This window comes from Bos indicus, chromosome 9 (assembly GCF_029378745.1).
Source record: "Bos indicus isolate NIAB-ARS_2022 breed Sahiwal x Tharparkar chromosome 9, NIAB-ARS_B.indTharparkar_mat_pri_1.0, whole genome shotgun sequence".
Lineage (NCBI taxonomy): Eukaryota > Metazoa > Chordata > Mammalia > Artiodactyla > Bovidae > Bos > Bos indicus.
The window spans coordinates 52,307,127-52,327,276 of NC_091768.1; the positions used below are offsets into that span (position 1 = coordinate 52,307,127).

The 20,150-nt window shown below is 38.3% G+C and overlaps 1 long non-coding RNA gene across 1 annotated transcript in view; it reads right to left on the bottom strand.

Moving 5' to 3' along the window:
* Positions 1-19,854, bottom strand: part of LOC139184828 (uncharacterized) — a 29,554-nt gene extending 9,700 nt beyond the window's left edge. Inside the window, exon 1 of the long non-coding RNA XR_011568342.1 lies at positions 19,808-19,854. This is a non-coding gene — a long non-coding RNA (uncharacterized lncRNA). The remainder of the gene's footprint in view (positions 1-19,807) is intronic.
* Positions 19,855-20,150: the final 296 nt, after the last annotated feature.

Genomic DNA, 20,150 nt, shown 5'->3' on the forward strand with positions numbered 1-20,150 from the left:
TTTACCAGCTGAGCCACAAGGGAAGTCCAAAAATAAGTAATTATATGTTTGAAGTGATGGTACAATGTCTTTAAAAGGACATTTAGCTTAAAAAATTGCTGAATTGCTTTCTAAATTTCACAATATTCCTCATCAAAGACTTATTAAAATACTGTGAACACGATGCATATCATTGTTGTTTAGCATTCATTCTATATAAGAAGTCTAGTATATAACATATCATAGTCAGTTTGCATGCATGAATGCTAAATTGCTTCAGTCATGTCCAACTCTTTGTAACCCCAGGGGCTATAGCCTGCCAGGCTCTTCTATCCATAGGATTCTCCACGCAAGAATACTGGAATGGGTTGCCATGCTCTCCTCCAAGGGATCTTCTGGACCCAAGGATCAAACCTGTGTTTCTTCTGTCTCTGGCATTGGCAGGCAGGTTTTTACCACTAGCACCACCTGGGAAGCCCATTACAGTCAGAATTTCTAGCAGTTAGACAGAGCTTTGTTAACAAAATAAATGCTTCCAATGCTCGAGCAATAAAAAGATAGTGCATGGAATAAAATAGAAAGTGTACCTAGCCTTTCAGAATATAAAGCTCTCTTTGCCCTAATCCATTAAGTGACCCTCCTGAGTGTAATATTACTGTGAATGAGTAGAACAAGATTCTGTCTCTCTCTCTATACACATACACACACACACACACACATATATTTAACAAAATAATACATATGTTTAACTGCTATTGTTTTTCAGTCATTAAGTCATATTGAATCTTTGTAATCCCATGAACACAGCATGCCATACTTCCCTGTCCTTCACTATCTCCCTGATACATACAATACTTGTATGTATATGATATATATATGTGTACTAAAATATATACAAATATAACACATAAAAGTGTTTTGTAAACCAGAGAAATTGATAACACCAATCAAGATTGCCAGGAGAAATACCAATAACCTCAGATATGCAGATGATACCACCCTTATGGCAGAAAGTGAAGAGGAACTCAAAAGCCTCTTGATGAAAGTGAAAGAGGAGAGTGAAAAAGTTGGCTTAAAGCTCAACATTCAGAAAACAAAGATCATGGCATCTGGTCCCACCACTTCATGGGAAATAGATGGGGAAACAGTGGAAACAGTGTCAGACTTTATTTTTCTGGGCTCCAAAATCACTGCAGATGGTGACTGTAGCCATGAAATTAAAAAACGCTTACTCCTTGGAAGGAAAGTTATGACTAACCTAGATAGCATGTTCAAAAGCAGAGACATTACTTTGCCAACAAAGGTCTGTCTAGTCAAGGGTATGGTTTTTCCTGTGATCATGTATGGATGTGAGAGTTGGACTGTGAAGAAGGCTGAGCGCCGAAGAATTGATGCTTTTGAACTGTGGTATTGGAGAAGACTCTTGAGAGTCCCTTGGACTGCAAGGAGATCCAACCAGTCCATTCTGAAGGAGATCAGCCCTGGGATTTCTTTGGAAGGAATGATGCTGAAGGTGAAACTCCAGTACTTTGGCCACCTCATGCGAAGAGTTGACTCATTGGAAAAGACTCTGATGCTGGGAGGGATTGGGGGCAGGAGGAGAAGGGGACGACAGAGGATGAGATGGCTGGATGGCATCACTGACTCGATGGACGTGAGTCTGGGTGAACTCCGGGAGTTGGTGATGGACAGGGAGGCCTGGCGTGCTGCGATTCATGGGGTCACAAAGAGTTGGACACGACTGAGCAACTGATCTGATCTGATCTGATGGTTAAGACCCCCAACAGTATTTTGTATTTATATACTATATATAGTCATACATAATTATATACATTATATCGTTATACGTATATGCATACTTAGGAATCCTGAGATGAAATTTAAAGTGTCTTAGTTTTATACCTGGTTTATAATTCCTGTACTGGTATTTATTCATATTCCATCAATTTTCTTTGTAAAGTTAATGCAGAATCACACAGCACATGGGATATTTTCTCTAATGCACTTGACACATATTTGGTGGCAGCAGGGCCATAGAGAACCAGGGGAAAGAAGGAGATTTCTAGGTTGTACTCAGTAAAACCACTCATCACAAATAAACATGAGTGATCTTCCACTCTGATACTATACTAATCACTTGGGTAGCAGAGGCAGCCTCATTCACATCCACAACCTACATACCAAAGCTTCACTGATACACAAGGGTCTCTTGGCCTCTAAAATATATTTTGGTTTTGCTTTCCTCAGAATAGCAACATCAATAACACCTTATATTCTAGTTTTCACATATTCTGTCCTAATCACCTCTCCCTGATTATGAGTCATAGCAAGCTGATTTAGGACTAGAGGAAAGCTTGTGCACATATAACAGAGAGGTCAAAGGATTTAGAACATTAAAAAATACAAACGTGTAAAAACATTTAGCTGTGTTTAGTACATTAGAGGGATTGGTGACCCAATAGTTAAGTTTCAGTCCTAATCAACTTTTCTCAGACACTTTATCATAGTCAAAATTATTAGACAAGTTATTTGTTTTCTTAGCTCCATGAGGAATTTAAATTTTGCTTTTGTTTTATTTTATTGGGTAAATATGGAGTTGACGAAGAAAGAAATGGCAACCCACTCCAGTACTCTTGCCTAGAAAAATCCCATGGACGGAGGAGCCTGGTAGGCTACAGTCCATGGGGTCACAAAGAGTTGGACTGAGCAACTTCACTTTTATGGAGTTGAGAGTAAAAGTTAAAACTAGGCTTAGTGATGTATCATTCCAACTCATTCATTTTAAAGATGAGCAAATGTGAAGGGCTTATGTTGTCACCCTGCTTATTCAACGTATATTCAGAGTACATCATGGGAAATGCTGGGCTGAATGAAGCATTGGAAGCTGGAATCGAGATTGCCAGGAGAAATATCTATAACATCAAATATGCAAATGATACCACCCTAATGGCAAAAAGCAAAGAGGAACTAAATAGCCTCTTGATGAAGGTGAAAGAGGAGAGTGAGAAAGCTGACTTAAAAGTCAATATTTAAAAAATTAAGGTCATGGCATCTGGTCTCATCACTTCATGGCAAAGATGGGGAAACAATGGAAACAGTGGCAAACTTTATTTTCTTGGGCTCCAAAATCACTGTGGGTGGTGACTGCACCCATGAAATCAAAAGACGCTTGCTCTTTGAAAGAAAAGCTATGACCAACCTAGACAGTGCATTAAAAAGCAGAGACATCACTTTGCCAACAAAGGCCTATATAGTCAGAGCTATGTTTTTTTCCAGTAGTCATGTACAGATATGAGAGCTGGACCATAAAGAAGGCTGAGCACTGAAGGATTGATGCTTTTGAACTGCAGTGCTGGAGAAGACTCTTGAGAGTCCCTTGGACAGTAAGGAGATCAAATCAGTCAATCCCTGAGAAAATCAACACTAAATATTCTTTGGAAGAACCAATGCTGAAGCTGAAACTCCAATACTTTGGCCACTTGATGCAAAAAGCCGACTCTGGAAAATTACTGATGCTGGGAAAGATTGAGGACAGGAAGAGAAGGGGGCAACAGAGGATGAGATGGTTGGATGGCATCACTGACTCAATGGACATGAGTTTGAGCAAATTCCAGGAGAGTGATGGACAGGGAGGCCTGACATACTGCAGTCCATGGGGTTGCAAACAGTCAGACTCAACTGAGTGATTGAACAACAACTCCAATTCATTCATTTTAAAGATGAGCAAACTGAAACTCAGACAGGGTCTGAGCCCCAGAAATTTTAGCTCACTATCTATAATCCAAGCTAAAAATTGTAAGCTGTTGCATGGTAGGAATCTTAGTCTCATTTTACTGTATGCCCAGCACAGAGTGCACGATCAAATGAATATTTTAAAGTGTAAATATAAGAATGAAAATGGATCAAACACTGGCTCGGTAAAGAGAATTCAAGAAACTTTATTCCTCTACTTGGCAGGGATTTCTGGCAAGTCCAACAATGGCATAGACCAGTAATCCAAATGCTTTCTTGAATGAGGTATATAACCTTAGCCCACCCTTCCTAGCACCAGCATCTCAACCTGCTAGCCTTCTAACATGATGATAACCTCATGCCTGAACAACTTGGAATCATTTGGGACAGTCCAGAGCATATCTATCATTTCTCTAACTCAACATCTTACCCAAAAAGCCAAGTATGAATCCAAGAACCCGATTTGGTTCACTTCTGCTTTTCTAATTACCTGTTCCCTCAACAATTTTTCTTCTAATTCTAATGATTCTAAAACAACCAAATATTGGAGTTTGGATTTTTCACATAAAAAGTCAGAGGTATTTATACAAATTCAAGCATTTTTTTCATGCAATCATGTGAAATGACTATTAAAAGCACTTACAAATGTCTTACCATTGTATGGTAGTGTTAGTCACTCTGTTGTGTCCAAATCATTGTGACCCCATGGACTGTAGCCCACCAGGCTCCTTTGTCCTTGAATTTTCCAGGCAAGAATACTATAGTTGGTTGCTATTTCCTTTTCCAGGGGATCTTCCTGACCCAGGGATCAAATCTGGGTCTCCTGCACTGCAGGCAGATTCTTTACCATCTGAGCCACCAGGGAAGCCCTACCATTGTATGTCTCCATACAAACAGAAATAATATGATTAAACAGTCTCTATTTGTGCATGCATGCCTGCTAAGTCACTTCAGTCATGTCCAACTCTTTGCTTGCCCGCCAGGCTCCTCTGTTCATGGGGATTCTCCAGGCAAGAATACTGGAGTGGGTTGCCATGCCCTCCTCAAGGTGATCTTCCCTACTCAGGAATTGAACCCCAGTCTCCTGTGTCTCCTACATTGCAGGCGGGTTCTTTACCACTAGAGCCACCTGACAAACCCATATGTATGACTATGGCAAGATACAATTAAAATCAAGTGAAAGGAAAATGTTAGATAATTTCTTTAGACAAGCCCCCTCTTCCTGTGTTCCAGTTGTATATTATTCCCACCTTTGTTTTCCCCGAAATACTCTGTATTTAATATAAAATGAAGGGAAGCAGGAACACTGACATTCCTCTTCACCTGTCAGGAGCTACTGGCTCAATTATGAGTGTCCAATTTGGTTGTAATATGTTTTTAGAAATACCTATCTAAATTTTGGATTCCAAAAACTATCTCTATGGACTGATGAAATATGCTTCTATTATTTTCTAAAAGAATATAAAAGGAGGATCCAACAAGTACCATTGCCACTTTTTCATATCTTCAGATTTTACTGGAAAAAACCCTATGTTGCTAGTTAGAAACCATTTTCTCTCTCAAAAATTAGTTTAAAACAAAATTCTCTTTTTCTGGCTCCCCAAGAAAATAATAAAAAGCACAATGCTGAAAAAACAAAATACTTGGACAAAGGCATACATCATAGACTACATCCAGAGTCTACTTTACAGGATGCATACAACGTCCACAAATGTTGAGGCTTTTTTGAAAAGCATGTTTCTCTTTCATATAAAGATAAAAAGAAAAGCTTTTAGGTCATGGGCTATGGGGGAAGAGATAATGCTTCCTGTGCTTTGATGTTACAAGTAGCTCTTCATTACAGAAAACTTCTGGTGGTATAATAAAGATCCTGGTAAACTGAGCTTGAATATTTAACAACCAACTTCTACATGGACTCTTTGTGACTTTCTTGTCCTTTGCACAGCAGAGCAAACATATGTATTACAAACAAATAACAAAGGTTTATTATTTTAGTGTAGAGAATTTAGTTTTTAAAGATATGATGTCACTAAAAGGTAAAACATGATTTCTATATTTCTTAGGAAGATTTCTGTTTAGAAATGCTTCTGAAACACCAACTGACAAGAAATTAGGATAAAATAACCTGTTGGTAGCTAAATGCAACATATGAAATAAGTTTCAAACTTTTATGTGTTGTATGGAAACAGAATTTATAGCTAGTTGAATAATATTTAAAACTCTACTGTGTCACCCTGCGTTAGTTTTGAAGTTAAAGGTAAATCCAGGTGAAGTTTTGCAAGTTACATGTAAACAAGTTGTCCAAGTTTTAAACTGTGGCATTCTAAACATAAGAATTATTTAAAGAAAAAAATGGCAGGTCTCTTTTAGGAAAATAATACTTTTGATAAAATTCTACATACATGATTAAGAATTCAAAAAGAAAACAGAAGTATAAATTAGAGATTATAACATCCACATAAGATTCACCACCACAATCATCATCGTTTGGCAAACTCTCTTCAAGATCTCTTTCTGTGCATACATTGATGTGGGCATATATAGATCAACTATATGTAGATATGAGTACAGATAAATTGGGGATACATAGATAGGGAATATATAGGTCAGGTATATATAGATATGGGCTATACAAATCAATATAAACAACTCCTAATTAAAGTCATGTCAATATACACAGTACTATATGATCTGCTCTTTCTCACTCGGAAAAATGTCAACTTTTCAAGTCAATAAAAATACATTGATACAGCATTTATTTATACCAAGACTTGATTTTCCAATTTCTTGGTAGTAGACACTTAGTGATCATCTTATTGTAGCACAATAATAAAATGTTATTTATTTATCAGTTGATTTAAAGTACATCTCTTTCCAAAAAGAATGTATGGTGGCTTACAGTAAAATATAAGTAAAAAAAGAAAATATGATTTAGTACCAATGGGCTTCCCTGGTGGCTCAGAAGATTCTTTATAGGATAAAGAATCTACCTGCAGTGTCGGAGACCTGGGTTTGATCCCTGGGTCGGGAAGATCCCATGCAGAAGGAAGTGGCTACCCACTCCAGTATTCTTGCCTGGAGAATCCCATAGGGTTAGGGTTAGGGTTAGAGTTATATTCTTTATTCTTTATATACTTTATTCTTCTTTCTGGATTTTCTTCCACTCTTCTACCATAAACCCATTGTTATTGTATAAGTAGAAAAATTCATGCTTAAAAATAACTGCAAATAAATCTAGGGAAAAAATGACAAAGAACACTAAATGCAAAAACTTGATAATTAAATCAAAATTATATTGAAAGAGAGAATTCCCAGGTAGTCCAGGGGTTAGGAGTTGGTGCTTTCACTGCCATGGCCTCAAGTTCGATCCCTGGCTGGGGAGCTAAGATCCCACAAGCTGTGTCACATGGCCAAAAAAGTGGGGGAGGGGAAACCTTATAAACTATAACTCATTCATTTTCATTAATTCTTTACAGGCAAAGGTGTGAAAGTAAATGAAGTTAACTTGAAAAGCTGGCCAAAAAATTTAAAATACCAGTGTAAAACCAGGCAAAGGAATTAAAATATAAGAAGAAAATTAAAAAATAGAAAACCACTAAGAAAAAAAAATCTAAGATACACTTTAAATACTACAAAACCCCTTAACAATTATAATTAAGAAAAAAGTGAAAACCAAAAGAAAGGAAAAATATACAAAGAAAACAAAAACTCTGCTAATGGATACTTTAATTCATCTCCCCTGTTTCCCCTTGTCTACCTCCCCATACTGCTCTCCTTGCTCTTTCCCACACATGCCAGGCACATGCTTGCATTCATACTTGATGTTCCCAACACTTAAAATTCTTTCCCCAGACATAAGCACAATTCACTTCCTCAAACGCTTTAGGCCTTATTCAAATTTAAGTCTCGAAGAGCTTAAAATATATAGAGAGGAGAAGATGGCAATTATGCAGATAAAGATGAAAAACCCACATAATTATAACTGTGATATAGTGCATCATAGAAGGACTGGGAAAGAGTATTAACTGCAACTGGATATTGAGAGAAAATCATGCTGAGGAAGCAACATTTCAACAGAAACCTGAAGGGTGCCCAGTGAAGAGCGTTTGAGGCAAAGGATTTGTGTACTGAGCATCTCTGTGCAATGCATAAAATCTTCCTGCAAATTTGTATTTCCTTAGGATAAATAACCAGACATTAAATCACCAGATCAATGATCATGGCTATTTTCATAGTTTCTGAAGCATACAATCTGATTTCCCAAAACTGAGTTTGCTTTAAGATACAATCCCAACAGCAGAGTATGAAAGTACCTAGTTTACTGTTCTTTAACAGCACTGGGCATTGTTTTTTAACCTTCATTTTTAAATTAAACTATGGGAATGTAATTATTTTTGAAAAAATATAACAAGTATTAATAATGATTAGTGAGCTTAAGCTCCCAAGTTTCCACTGCAGTAATTACCAGATATAGATATACATATTTGAAAGGTATCGTTGCCCTTATATTATGGTTGTTTCCCACAATATTTTATAATCTTTTTTTAGAATTATAACTATGCATCTACATTTTCAGCTTCGTTTTCTTACTCATGTAAGTTTAGCCAATACCACGTTGACAATTTTTCCAGAATTTCACTATTATGTGTCTAAGTGTACATTTTTTAAAATGCTTGCTTACCTTGTGATGTGTTTCACTGGTTCTTAGACATTTTCAGTCATTTTCACTTCAAAATTGTCCCTTCATAATTTTCTCTCTCTTCTTCTGGGACTCAGATTAGTTGGTTGGTTGCTATTAAGTCATGTCTGACTCTTGCGACCCCATGGACTGTAGCCTGCCAGGCTCCTCTGTCCATGGGATTCTCCAGGTAAGAATACTGGAGTGGGTTGTCATTTCCTTCTCCAGCGGATCTTCCTGACCCAGGAATCGAACCTCTCCTGCATTGCAGATAGATTCTTTACCGACTGAGGTATGAGGGAAGCCCAATGGTTGAGGTTCCCACACTAGGAGTCAAACCTGGGCTGCATAGGTGAAAACCAGGAATCCTAACCACTAGACCATGTAGGGGATTCAGATTAAACTTGTTAAATCCTCTAGTCAACTCTTCTAGCTCTCTCACTATTTTCTGAGTTTTCTATATTTCTATATTCTCTCTACATTAATTCGGTATAGTTTTTAATGACCTACCCTACAGTTCAGAATATATCAAACATACACAATTGGCTTGTAAACCCATTTTTTTGAGCCCTTAATGTCAAGTCAGATTTAAGTTGTTATAACTTCAGGGGGCTTTTTTTGCATAATTATATCACATTTTATAGTTTTCAGATTTTATTGAAATTTTTAAGCTTAGCCTTTACCTCCACTAACAGGAAAAATAATTTTTCTTCTTTCTAATAACTGGAGAGCAGAGGTCTATTTTGCTGTATGCTATTTCTGTTGATTATGGTTAATACTGCCTAGATTCTTTTTATACCTCATTATCTATAGTTGTTTGCTAAATATCTATTTTAAAAATTATATTTATAAGTAATTTGAGATTTAGGAAATGATACATTCCTTCAGAGGGAAACTTCATTTCCTCCTACCAGTCACATAAGGGTGATGACCATCTGAGACCAAGCTTGAGGTTTTGGGACCATGTAGATAACCACTAAGAGAACATTTATGTTCCCTATTCCAAAGGGAACACTCTGTCAGGGATTCAGGCCAGAATAAGAGTAATTCCCTTTGATAGGACTGAACTTCACTATTTGCTTCACACTCTGCAAAAACTCCAGCTTTACAACTTAGGTAGTTTCCATAGCCAAATATTGACTGGGAGTGAGTGTTAGCTGCTGAGTCATGTCCAATTCTTTGTGACCTCATGGGCTGTAGCTCACGAGGCTCCTCTGTCCATGGGATTTTCCAGGCAAGAATACTGGAATGGGTTGCCATTTCCTTCTCCAGAGGATATACCACTTTAAAATCAAATGTACTCTCTGCTCTTTGCCTGGTATAACCTCAGATATGCAGATGACAACACCCTTATGGCAGAAAGTGAAGAAGAACTAAAGAGCTTCTTGAAAGTGAAAGAGGAGAGTGAAAAAGTTGGCTTAAAGCTCAACATTCAGAAAACTAAGATAATGACATCTGGTCCCAACACTTCATGGCAAATAGATGGGGAAACAGTGGAAACAGTGACAGACTTTATTTCCTTGGGCTCCAAAATCACTGCAGATGGTGACTGCAGCCATGAAATTAAAAGACGCTTAATTCTTAGAAGAAAAGTTATGACCAAACTAGACAGCATATTAAAAAGCAGAGACATTACTTTGCCAACAAAGGTCCATCTAATCAAGGCTATGGTTTTTCCAGTAGTCATGTATGGATGTGAGAGTTGGACTATAAAGAACACTGAATGCCAAAGAATTGACGCTTTTGAACTGTGGTGTTGGAGTAGACGCTTGAGAGTCCCTTGGACTGCAAGGAGATTCAACCAGTCAATTCTAAAGGAAATCAGTCCTGAATATTCATTGGAAGGTCTGACGCTGAAGCTGAAGCTTCAATACTCCTGATGCGAGGAACTGACTCATTTGAAAAGACCCTGATGCTAAGAAAGATTGAAGGTGAGAGGAGAAGGGGACGACAGAGGATGAGATGGTTGGATGGCATCACTGACTTAACGGACATGAGTTTGAGTAACTCCAGGAGTTGGTGATGGACAGGGAGGCCTGGTGTGCTATGGTCCATGGGGTCACAAAGAGTCGGACATGACTGAGCGACTGAACTAAACTGAACTTGTGTGGTATTTTCTTACTATCTCACTAACTACACAATTTATTTAAGAAGATGATTTGCATTGCCTCTGTTTCTTTTACACTATCTTTTTAGGGTGAATTGGTCTGCATTATCAATTTATCTCCCTTTATGGGTCAAAACATTATCATCAAAAAGGGGCTTGCACTCAGTGAAGAGTTTATACAAAAGATGCTCCACTAGAGGAGAAATAGCAACCCACTCCAGTATTGTTGCCTGGAGATCTTCATTGACAGTATGAAAAGGTAAAAAGATATGACACCAGAAGATGATCCCCCAAGATCAGAAGGTATCCAATATGCTGCAGAGGAAGTTCAGTTCAGTCACTCAGTCATGTCCAACTCTTTGCGACCCCATGGATGACAGAATGACAGGCTTCCCTGTATATCACCAGCTCCCAGAGTTTGTTCAAACTCATGTCCATCAAGTTGGTGATGTCATCCAACCACCTCATCCTCTGTCATCCCCTTCTCCTCCTGCCTTCAATCTTTCCCAGCATCAGGGTCTTTTCAAATGAGTCAGTTTTTCGCATCAGGTAGCCAAAACATTCGAGTTTCAGCATCAGACCTTCCAATGAATATTCAGGACTGATTGCCTTTCGGATTGACTCGTTTGATATCCTTGCAGCCCAAGGGACTCTCAAGAGTCTTCTCCAACACCACAGTTTAAAAGCATCAATTCTTTGGCGATCAGCTTTTTTTATAGTCCACTCTCACATACATACATGACTATTGGAAAAACCATAGGTTTCACTAGATGAACTTTTGTTGACAAAGTAATGTCTCTGCTTTTTAATATGCTATCTAGGTTGGTCATAGCTTTTCTTCCAAAGAGCAAGTGTCTTTTTATTTCATGGCTGTAGTCACCATCTGCAGTGATTTTAGAGCACAAAAAAATAAAGTCTCTCAATGTTTTCATTGTTTCCCCATCTATTTGCCATGAAGTGATGAAGACCAACAAGACCTTCTAGAACTAACATCTAAAAAAGATGTATTTTTCATTACTGGAATGAATGCAATGATGGGACTGGAATGCAAAAGTAGAAGTCAAGAGATACCTGGAGTGACAGGCAAATTTGGCTTTGGAGTACAAAATGAAGCAGGGCAAAGACTAACAGAGTTTTTGCATGAGAATATACTGGTCATAACAAACATCCTCTTCAAATAACATCAAGAGAAGACTCTAAACATGGACATCTCCAGATAGTCGATACCAAAATCTGATTGATTATATTCTTTTCAGCCAAATATGGAGAAGCTCTATACAGTCAGTAAAAACAGACTGAGAGCTGAAAGTGGCTAGATCATGAACTCCTTATTGGCAAATTCAGACTTAAAATGAAGAAAGTAGGGAAAAACCACTAGACCATTCAGGTACAACCTAAATCAAATGCCGTACAGTGGAAGTGACAAATAGATGCAAGGGATTAGATCTGATAGAGCTCCTAAAGAACGATGGACAGAGGTTTGTGACATTGTACAGGAGGCAGTGATTAAGACCATTCCTATGAAAAATAAATGCAAAAAGGCAAAATTGTTGTCTGAAGAGGACTTATAAATAGCTAAGAAAAGAAGTCAAGCTAAAGGCAAATGAGAAATGGAAAAATATACCTATTTGAATGCAGAGTTCCAAAAAATAGCAAGGAGAGATAAAGCCTTCCTCAGTCATCAATGCAAAGAAATAGAGGAAAAGAACAGAATGGGAAAGACTACAGATTTCTTCAGAAAATTAGAGATACCAAGGGAACACTTCATGCAAAGATGGGCTTGATAACGGACAGAAATTGTATGGACCTAACAGAAGCAGAAGATATTAAGAAGAGGTGGCAAGAATACACAGAAGAACTGTACAAGAAAGATCTTCATAACCCAGATAATCACAAAGGTGTGATCACTCACCTAGAGCCAGACATCCTGGAATATGAAGTCAAGTGGGCCTTAGGAAGCGTCACTACGAAGAAAGCTAGTGGAGGTGATGGAATTCCAGTTGAGGTATTTCAAATCCTAAAAGATGATGCTGTGAAAGTGCTGCACTCGATATGCCAGCAAATTTGGAAAAATCAGCAGTGGCCATAGGACTGGAAAAGGTCAGTTTTCATTCCAATCCCAAAGAAAGGCAATGCCAAAGAATGCTCAAACTACCGCACAACTGCACTCATCTCACAAGCTAGCAAGGTAATCCTCAAAATTCTCCAAGCCAGGCTTCAACAGTACATGAATCGAGAATTTCCAGATGTTCAAGCTGGATTTAGAAAAGACAGAGGAGCAGAGATCAAATTGCCAACATTCGTTGGATCATAGAAAAAGCAAGAGAATCCCAGAAAAACATCTACTTCTGCTCTATTGACTACACAGAGCCTTTGACTCTGTGGATCACAACAAACTGTGGAAAATTCTGAAAGATGTGGGAATACTAGACCACCTGACCTGCCTCCAGAGAAATGTGTATGCAGGTCAAGAAGCAATAGTTAGAACTGGACATGGAACAGAGGAAGACCAGAGGGAAATTATTAAAGCTCCAAAAAGAAGTGGCTGGGCCAAAGCAGAAAAAATGCTCAGTTGTTGATGTGTCTGGCCATGAAAGAAAGCCCAATGTTGTAAATAATAATATTGCATAGGAACCAGGAATATTAGTTAGATCTATCAGTCAGTTCAGTTCAGTCATTCAGTCACATCTGAGTCTTTGCAACCCCATGGACTGCAGCACGCCAGGCCTCCCTGTCCATCACCAACTCCCAGAGTTTATCCGAACTCATGTCCACTGAGTTGGGGATGCCATCCCACCATCTCATCCTCTGTCATCCCCTTCTCCTCCTGCCCTCAATCTTTCCCAGCATCAGGGTCTTTTCAAATGAGTCAGCTCTTCCCATCAGGTGGCCAAAGTATCGGAGTTACAGCTTCAGCATCAATCCTTCCAATGAACACCCAGGACTGATCTCATTTAGGATGGACTGGTTGGATCTCCTTGCAGTCCAAGGGATTCTCAAGAGTCTTCTCTAACACCACAGTTCAAAAGCATCAATTCTTTGGCACTCAGCTTTATTTATAGTCCAACTCTCACACCCATACATGACTACTGGAAAAACTATAGTCTTGACTAGACGGGCCTTTGTTGGCAAAGTACTGTCTCTTCTTTTTAAAATGCTGTCTAGGTTGGTCATGTGAGATGAGTGCAATTGTGCGGTAGCTTGAACATTTTTGGCATTGCTGTTCTTTGGGATTGGAATGAAAACTGACCTTTTCCAGTCCCTTAGCCACTGCTGATTTTTCCAAATTTGCTGGCATATTGATTGGCAAATTTTCTGGCAGCACTTTCACAGCATCGTCTTTTAGGATTTGAAATAGCTCAACTGGAATTCCATAACCTCCACTAGCTTTGTTTGTAGTGATGCTCCCTAGGCTCACTTGACTTGCATTCCAGGATATCTGGCTCTGGTGAATGATCACACCATCGTGATTATCTGGGTCATGAAGATCTTTTTTGTACAGTCTTCTGTGTATTCTTGCCACCTCTTCTTAATATCTTCTGCTTCTGTTCAATTCAGTTCACTTCAGTCACTCAGTCATGTCTGACTCTTTGTGACCCCATTAATCGCAGCACACCAGGCCTCCCTGTCCATCACCACCTCCCAGAGTTTACTCAAACTCATGTCCATCGAGTTGGTGATGCCATCCAGCCATCTCAGCCTCTGTCATCCATAGTCTTGACTAGATGGACCTTTGTTGGCAAAGTACTGTCTCTTCTTTTTAAAATGCGCTCTAGGTTGGTCATAACTTTCCTTCCAAGGAATAAGCGTCTTTTAATTTCATGGTTGCAGTCACCATCTGCAGTGATTTTGGAGCCCCCAAAAATAAAGTCTGACACTGTTTACACGGTTTCCCCATCTATTTCTGCTTCTGTTAAGTCCTTACCATTTCTGTCCTGTATGATGAATCAAGGTAAATTGAACGTGGTTAAGCAGTAGATTTGAAGATTGAACATCAATATCTTAGGAATCAATGAGCTACAATGGACGGGAATGGGAAAATTTAGTTCAGATGACCATTATCTATATTTACTGTTGTAGGCAAGAATCATTCAGAAGAAATAGAGTAGCCCTCATAGTCAACAAAAAAGTCTGAACTTGGGTGCAACCTCAAGAATGACAGGATGATCTCAGTTCATTTCCAAGGTAAACCATTCTACATCACAGTAATCAAAATCTATGCCCTAACCACTGATGCTGAAGAAGTTGAAGTTAACAGTTGTATGAAGACCTACAACACATTCTAGAACACACAAAACAAGATGTCCTTTTCATCACAAGGGACTGGAAGGTAAAATTAGGAAGTCAAGAGATACCCAGAATAACAGATAAGTTTGGCCTTGGAGTATAAAATGAAGCAGGCCAAAAGTTAACAGATTTTTATCAAGAAACATGCTAGTCATAGCAAACACACTTTTCCAACAACTCAACAGATAACTCTACACGTGGACATCACCAGATAGTCAAGAACAAAATCATATTGATTATGTTCTTTGCAGCAAAATATGGAGAAGCTCTATACAGTCATCAAAAACAAGACCTGGAGCTCACTGTAGCCCAGATCATGAACTCATTATTGAAAAATTCAAGCTTAAATTGAATAAAGTGGGGAAAACTACTAGGCCATTCAGGTATGATCTACATAAAATTCATTAAGATTATACAGTGGAGGTGAATAATAGATTCAAGGGATTAGATCTGGTAGACAGAGTGGCTGAAGAACTATGGACAGAGGTTCATAACATTGGACAGAAGGCAGTGACCAAACCACCCCAAAGAAAAGAAATGTAAGAAGGCAAAGTGGTTGTCTTTACAAATCGGAGGCTTTACAAACAGCTGAGGAAAGAAGAGAAGAGAAAGGCAAGGAATAAAGGGAAAGATATACCCAATTGAATGCAGAGTTCCAGAGAATATCAAGGAGTAAAAAGGCCTTCTTAAATGAACAAGGCAAAAAAATAGAGGAAAACAATAAAATGTGAAAGACTAGCTATCTCTTCAAGAATATTGGCGATATCAAGAGAACATTTCATGCAAGTGTGGGCACATTAAGGGCAGAAACAGAAAGGACTTAACAGAAGCAGGTGAGATTAAAAAGAGGTGGCAAGAATACACAGAACTGTACAGAAAAGGTCTTATTACCTGGATAACCATGATAGTGTGGTTACTCACACAGAGCCAGATATTTTAAAGTGTGAAGTTGGCCTCAGGAAGCATTGCTATGAACAAAGATAGTGGAGATGATGAAATTGCATCTAAGCTATTTCAAATCCTGAAAGATGATGCTGTTAAAGTGCTGCACTCAATATGTCAACAAATTTGGAGAACTCAGCAGGGGCAACAGGACTGGAAAAGGTCAGTTTTCGTTTCAATCCCAAAGAATTGCAATGCCAAAGAATAATCAAACTACCATACAATTGTGCTCATTTCACATGCTAACAAGGTTATGTTCAAAGTCCTTCAAGCTAGGCTTCAGCATTATGTGAACCAAGAACTTCCACATGTACCAACTGGGTTTCAAAGAGGCAGAGGAAACAGAGATCAAATTGCCAACATTTGTTGTATCATATAGAAAGCAAGGGAGTTCCAGAAAAATATCTACCTCTGCTACATTGACTACATGAAAGTCTTTGACTGTGTGGATTACAACAAACTGGGAAATTCTTAAAGAGATGGCAGTACTCAGACCACCTTACCTGTCTTCTGAGAAACCTGTATGTGGGCCAAGAAGCAATTAGAACTGGACATGGAACAATGGACTGGTTCCAAATTGGGAGTGCAAGGCTGTATATTCTCACTCTGCTTATTTAAATTATATGCAGAGTACATCATGTGAAATGCTAGGCTGGATGAATCCCGAGCTGGAATCAGGATTTCTTGGAGAAATATCAACAAGCTCAGATATGCAAATGATACCACTCTAATGGCAGAAAGTGAAGAGGAACTAAAGATTCTCTTGATGAGGGTAAAAGAGAAGAGTGAAAAAGCTGGCTTAAAACTCAATATTCAAAACACTAAGATCACGGCATTTTGTCCTATCATGTCAAAGCAAATAGATGGGAAAAAATGGAAGCAGTGACAGATTTTATTTTCTTGGACTCCAAAATCACTGCAGATATTGTCTGCAGTCATGAAATTAAAAGACATTTACTCCTTGGAAAGAAAGTCATGACACACCTAGACAGTGTACTAAAAAACAGAAACATCGGTTTGTCGACAAAGGTCCATATAGTTAAAGCTATGGTTTCTTTCAGTAGTCATGTATGGATGTGACAGTCAGACCATAAAGAAGACTGAACACTGAAGAATTGATGCTTTCGAACTGTAGTGCTAGAGGAGACTCTTGAGAGTCCCTTAGACAGCAAGGAGATCAAACCAGTAAATCCTAAAGGAAATCAATCTTGAATATTCATTGGAAGGACTGATGCTGAAGCCGAAGCTCCAGTACTCTGGCCACCTGATGCAGAGAGCCTACTCACCGGAAAAAAACTCTGTTGCTGGGGAAAGACTGAAGGCAACAGGAGAAGCAGGTGGCAGAGGATGTGATGGTTAGATAGCATCACCCATTCAATGAACATGAATTTGAGAAAACTCCAGGAAATAGTGGAGGTCAGAGGAGCTTGGCATGTTGAAGTTCACAGGGTAGCAAACAGTCAGACATAATTTAGCAAATGAACAACAACAACAACAATCATTTTATCATTATAAGAAACAGAAGCACTACAGTTCGAAAGCATCAGTTCTTCAGTGTTCAGTCTTCTTTATGGTCTGACTCTCACATCCATACATGACTACTGGAAGATACCATAGCTTTAACTATATGGACCTTTGTCAACAAACATTTAACTCAAATTTGTTTGAAATTAGTTTTATTTTTGTAGCTGCTGCTGCTAAATCACCTCAGTCGTGTCCGACTCTGTGCGACCCCATAGACGGCAGCCCACCAGGCTCTGCCGTCCCTGGGATTCTCCAGGCAGGAACACTGGAGTGGGTTGCCATTTCCTTCTCCAATGCAGAGAATAACAAACCTGAACTCTATTGAATCTATTCTTTTAGCTTTAACCTTTGTGCTCTGTTGCCTGTAGTTAGTCAGGCTGGTCCTGACCTTTTGTAAAAGAATGTTGCCTATTGCCTGAAATATACAGGATAGCCCATTCCCAGGTCTCTGACCTTTAAAAGTATAACACTTTTCTATTTATATAGACATAAAAGTTACAGAAGAGAGAATAACATTTGACTTGGAGGTTTATAGGAACAAACTTTTGTTGGAGGTTTATAGGAACACTGTGACCAGATCTAGTGGGACAGCTGCAAGAACAAAGGATTCCAGCACCAAGAAGTTTGGCATAAAACAAGTCACATCCCCTCTGCTTCTAGTATTAAAAAGCTTGAATTCTAACGGGTAAGATGGTTCTTTGGGACACTAGTCTATTAGCAGGCAAATAGGGATTAGATCTGGTCTGCTGGTTTTGTGAATAAAGTAACTATTCCTTGCCCCCAAAATTCATCTACTATGTTTTTAGCCCTTGTATGGCCATCAGTATGAACTTGGACTTGGTAACATTCCCACTTGTGACTGTTGCTCTTTTACTATTACAAATGATGTCATCATAAACATTGTTTTAAATACACTTAGTGTTCCTCTGGTTATTTCCTTATAGTCCTACAAATAATTGCGGTGTTCAAATAGCACGCATTTTAAGGCTTTGACATGTAACACCAACTTACCCTCCAGAAAGAATCTATGTTTATTCTCTGTTTAGTTTTTCATCAAAGTCAATTCCTCCCAGCTTCCATCTCCATTCCACATTCACAGATGTTTACATTACATATAAGCGGGTAATGATTTTTCCTTTTTGGCAGCTTGATAAGTATATAAATATAAATGTATATTTTCTCTTGAAGTGCTTATTTATTTCACGTCTAGTGAAACTAAGCATATGTTGTTTATTGAACATTTGTAGTTCTTCGTGTATTACTAATCAAATTCTCTTAATCATATGAGTAGTCAATGGACAATTTTATTCCTACTTGTACTATTAAAGCTTAGTAGATACAATTACAGTGTAATTATATATAAAGATAAATTTCAGGTAAATGCAGTCAATAAAAGAAAGATAACATGAAAATCTGAGTCTTTAAATAAAGCAAAATAAGACCAAAATTAACTATTTTAAGCAAGAATCTGCAAACTTGCAGCCTGCTTTTATTAATAAAGCCTTATTAGAACCCAACCATACCCAACCCCATGGACTGCAGCCTTCCAGGCTCCTCTGTCCATGGGATTTTCCAGGCAAGAGTACTGGAGTGGGGCGCCACTGCCTTCTCCGACACATTCACTTAGACATTATCGATGTCTGCTTTCACAGTACAATGCCAGAACTGAGACGTTGCCATAGACACTGTACTGCCAGGAATGCCTAAGTACATGGATCAAGAATGATTGATCATCGACAAGGGGTTAATTTCCAAAATATACAAATAGCTCACATAACTTAATAGTAAAAAGACAAACAATCCAATCAAAAATGGGTGGAAGAACTAATAGACATTTCTACAAAGAAGACATACAGATGGCCAACAGACATAAGAAACAATGTTCAATATCACTAATGATTAGAGAAATTAAAATCAAAGCTACAGTGAGGCATCACCTCAAAAACCAGTCAGAATGGCTATTATGAAGGTGTTTACAAATGATAAATACTGGGGAGGGAGTGGAGAAAGGGGACTCGTATACTGTTCGTGGGAATGTAAATTGGTGGAGCTACTATTGAAAAGTATGGAGGTTCCTTGAAAAACTCAAAATAGAGCTATAATTAGACCCAGGAATCCCACTCCTAGGCATATATGCAGAAGAGACGAAAACTCTAATTCAAAAAGATACATGCATCCTATTGTTCATAATGGCACTATTTACAGTAGCCAAAACATGGAAGCATCCTAAATGTCTAGCGACATAGGAATAGATAAAGACAATGTGGTATATACATATACGATCGAACATTACTCAGCCATAAACAGCATGAACTACTGCCATTTTCAGCAATAGTGATGGGCCTAGAGAATAGTAAGTCAGAGAGAGAGAGATAAACATTACATGATATCATTCATACGTGGAATCTAAAAAATAATACAAATTATTTACAGAACAGAAACAGACTCACAGATGTAGAAAACAAACTCACGGTTACTAAAAGGGAGGGGGAGAGACAAACTAGGAGTATGGAATTAATAGATACACACTACTAGGTATAAAATAAACAAGAACTTACTTTACAATACAGGGGACCATAGTCAATATCTTGGGATAACCTATATGGGAAAAGAATATGCAATATATATATATAACTCAAGTGGTTTGCTGTTTACCTGAAACTAACACAATATTGTAAATCAACATTTTTTTAAAAAGAGTGATTGCTCTTAATTGACAGACTTTATTTTCTTAGGCTCCAAAATCACTGCAGATGGTGACAGCAGTCATGAAATTAAAAGATGCTTGCTGCTTGGAAGAAAAGCTATGACAAACCTAGATAGCACATTAAAAAGCAGAGACATTACTTTACTGACAAAGGTCTGTCTAGTCAAAGCTATGGTTTTTCCAGTAGTCATGCA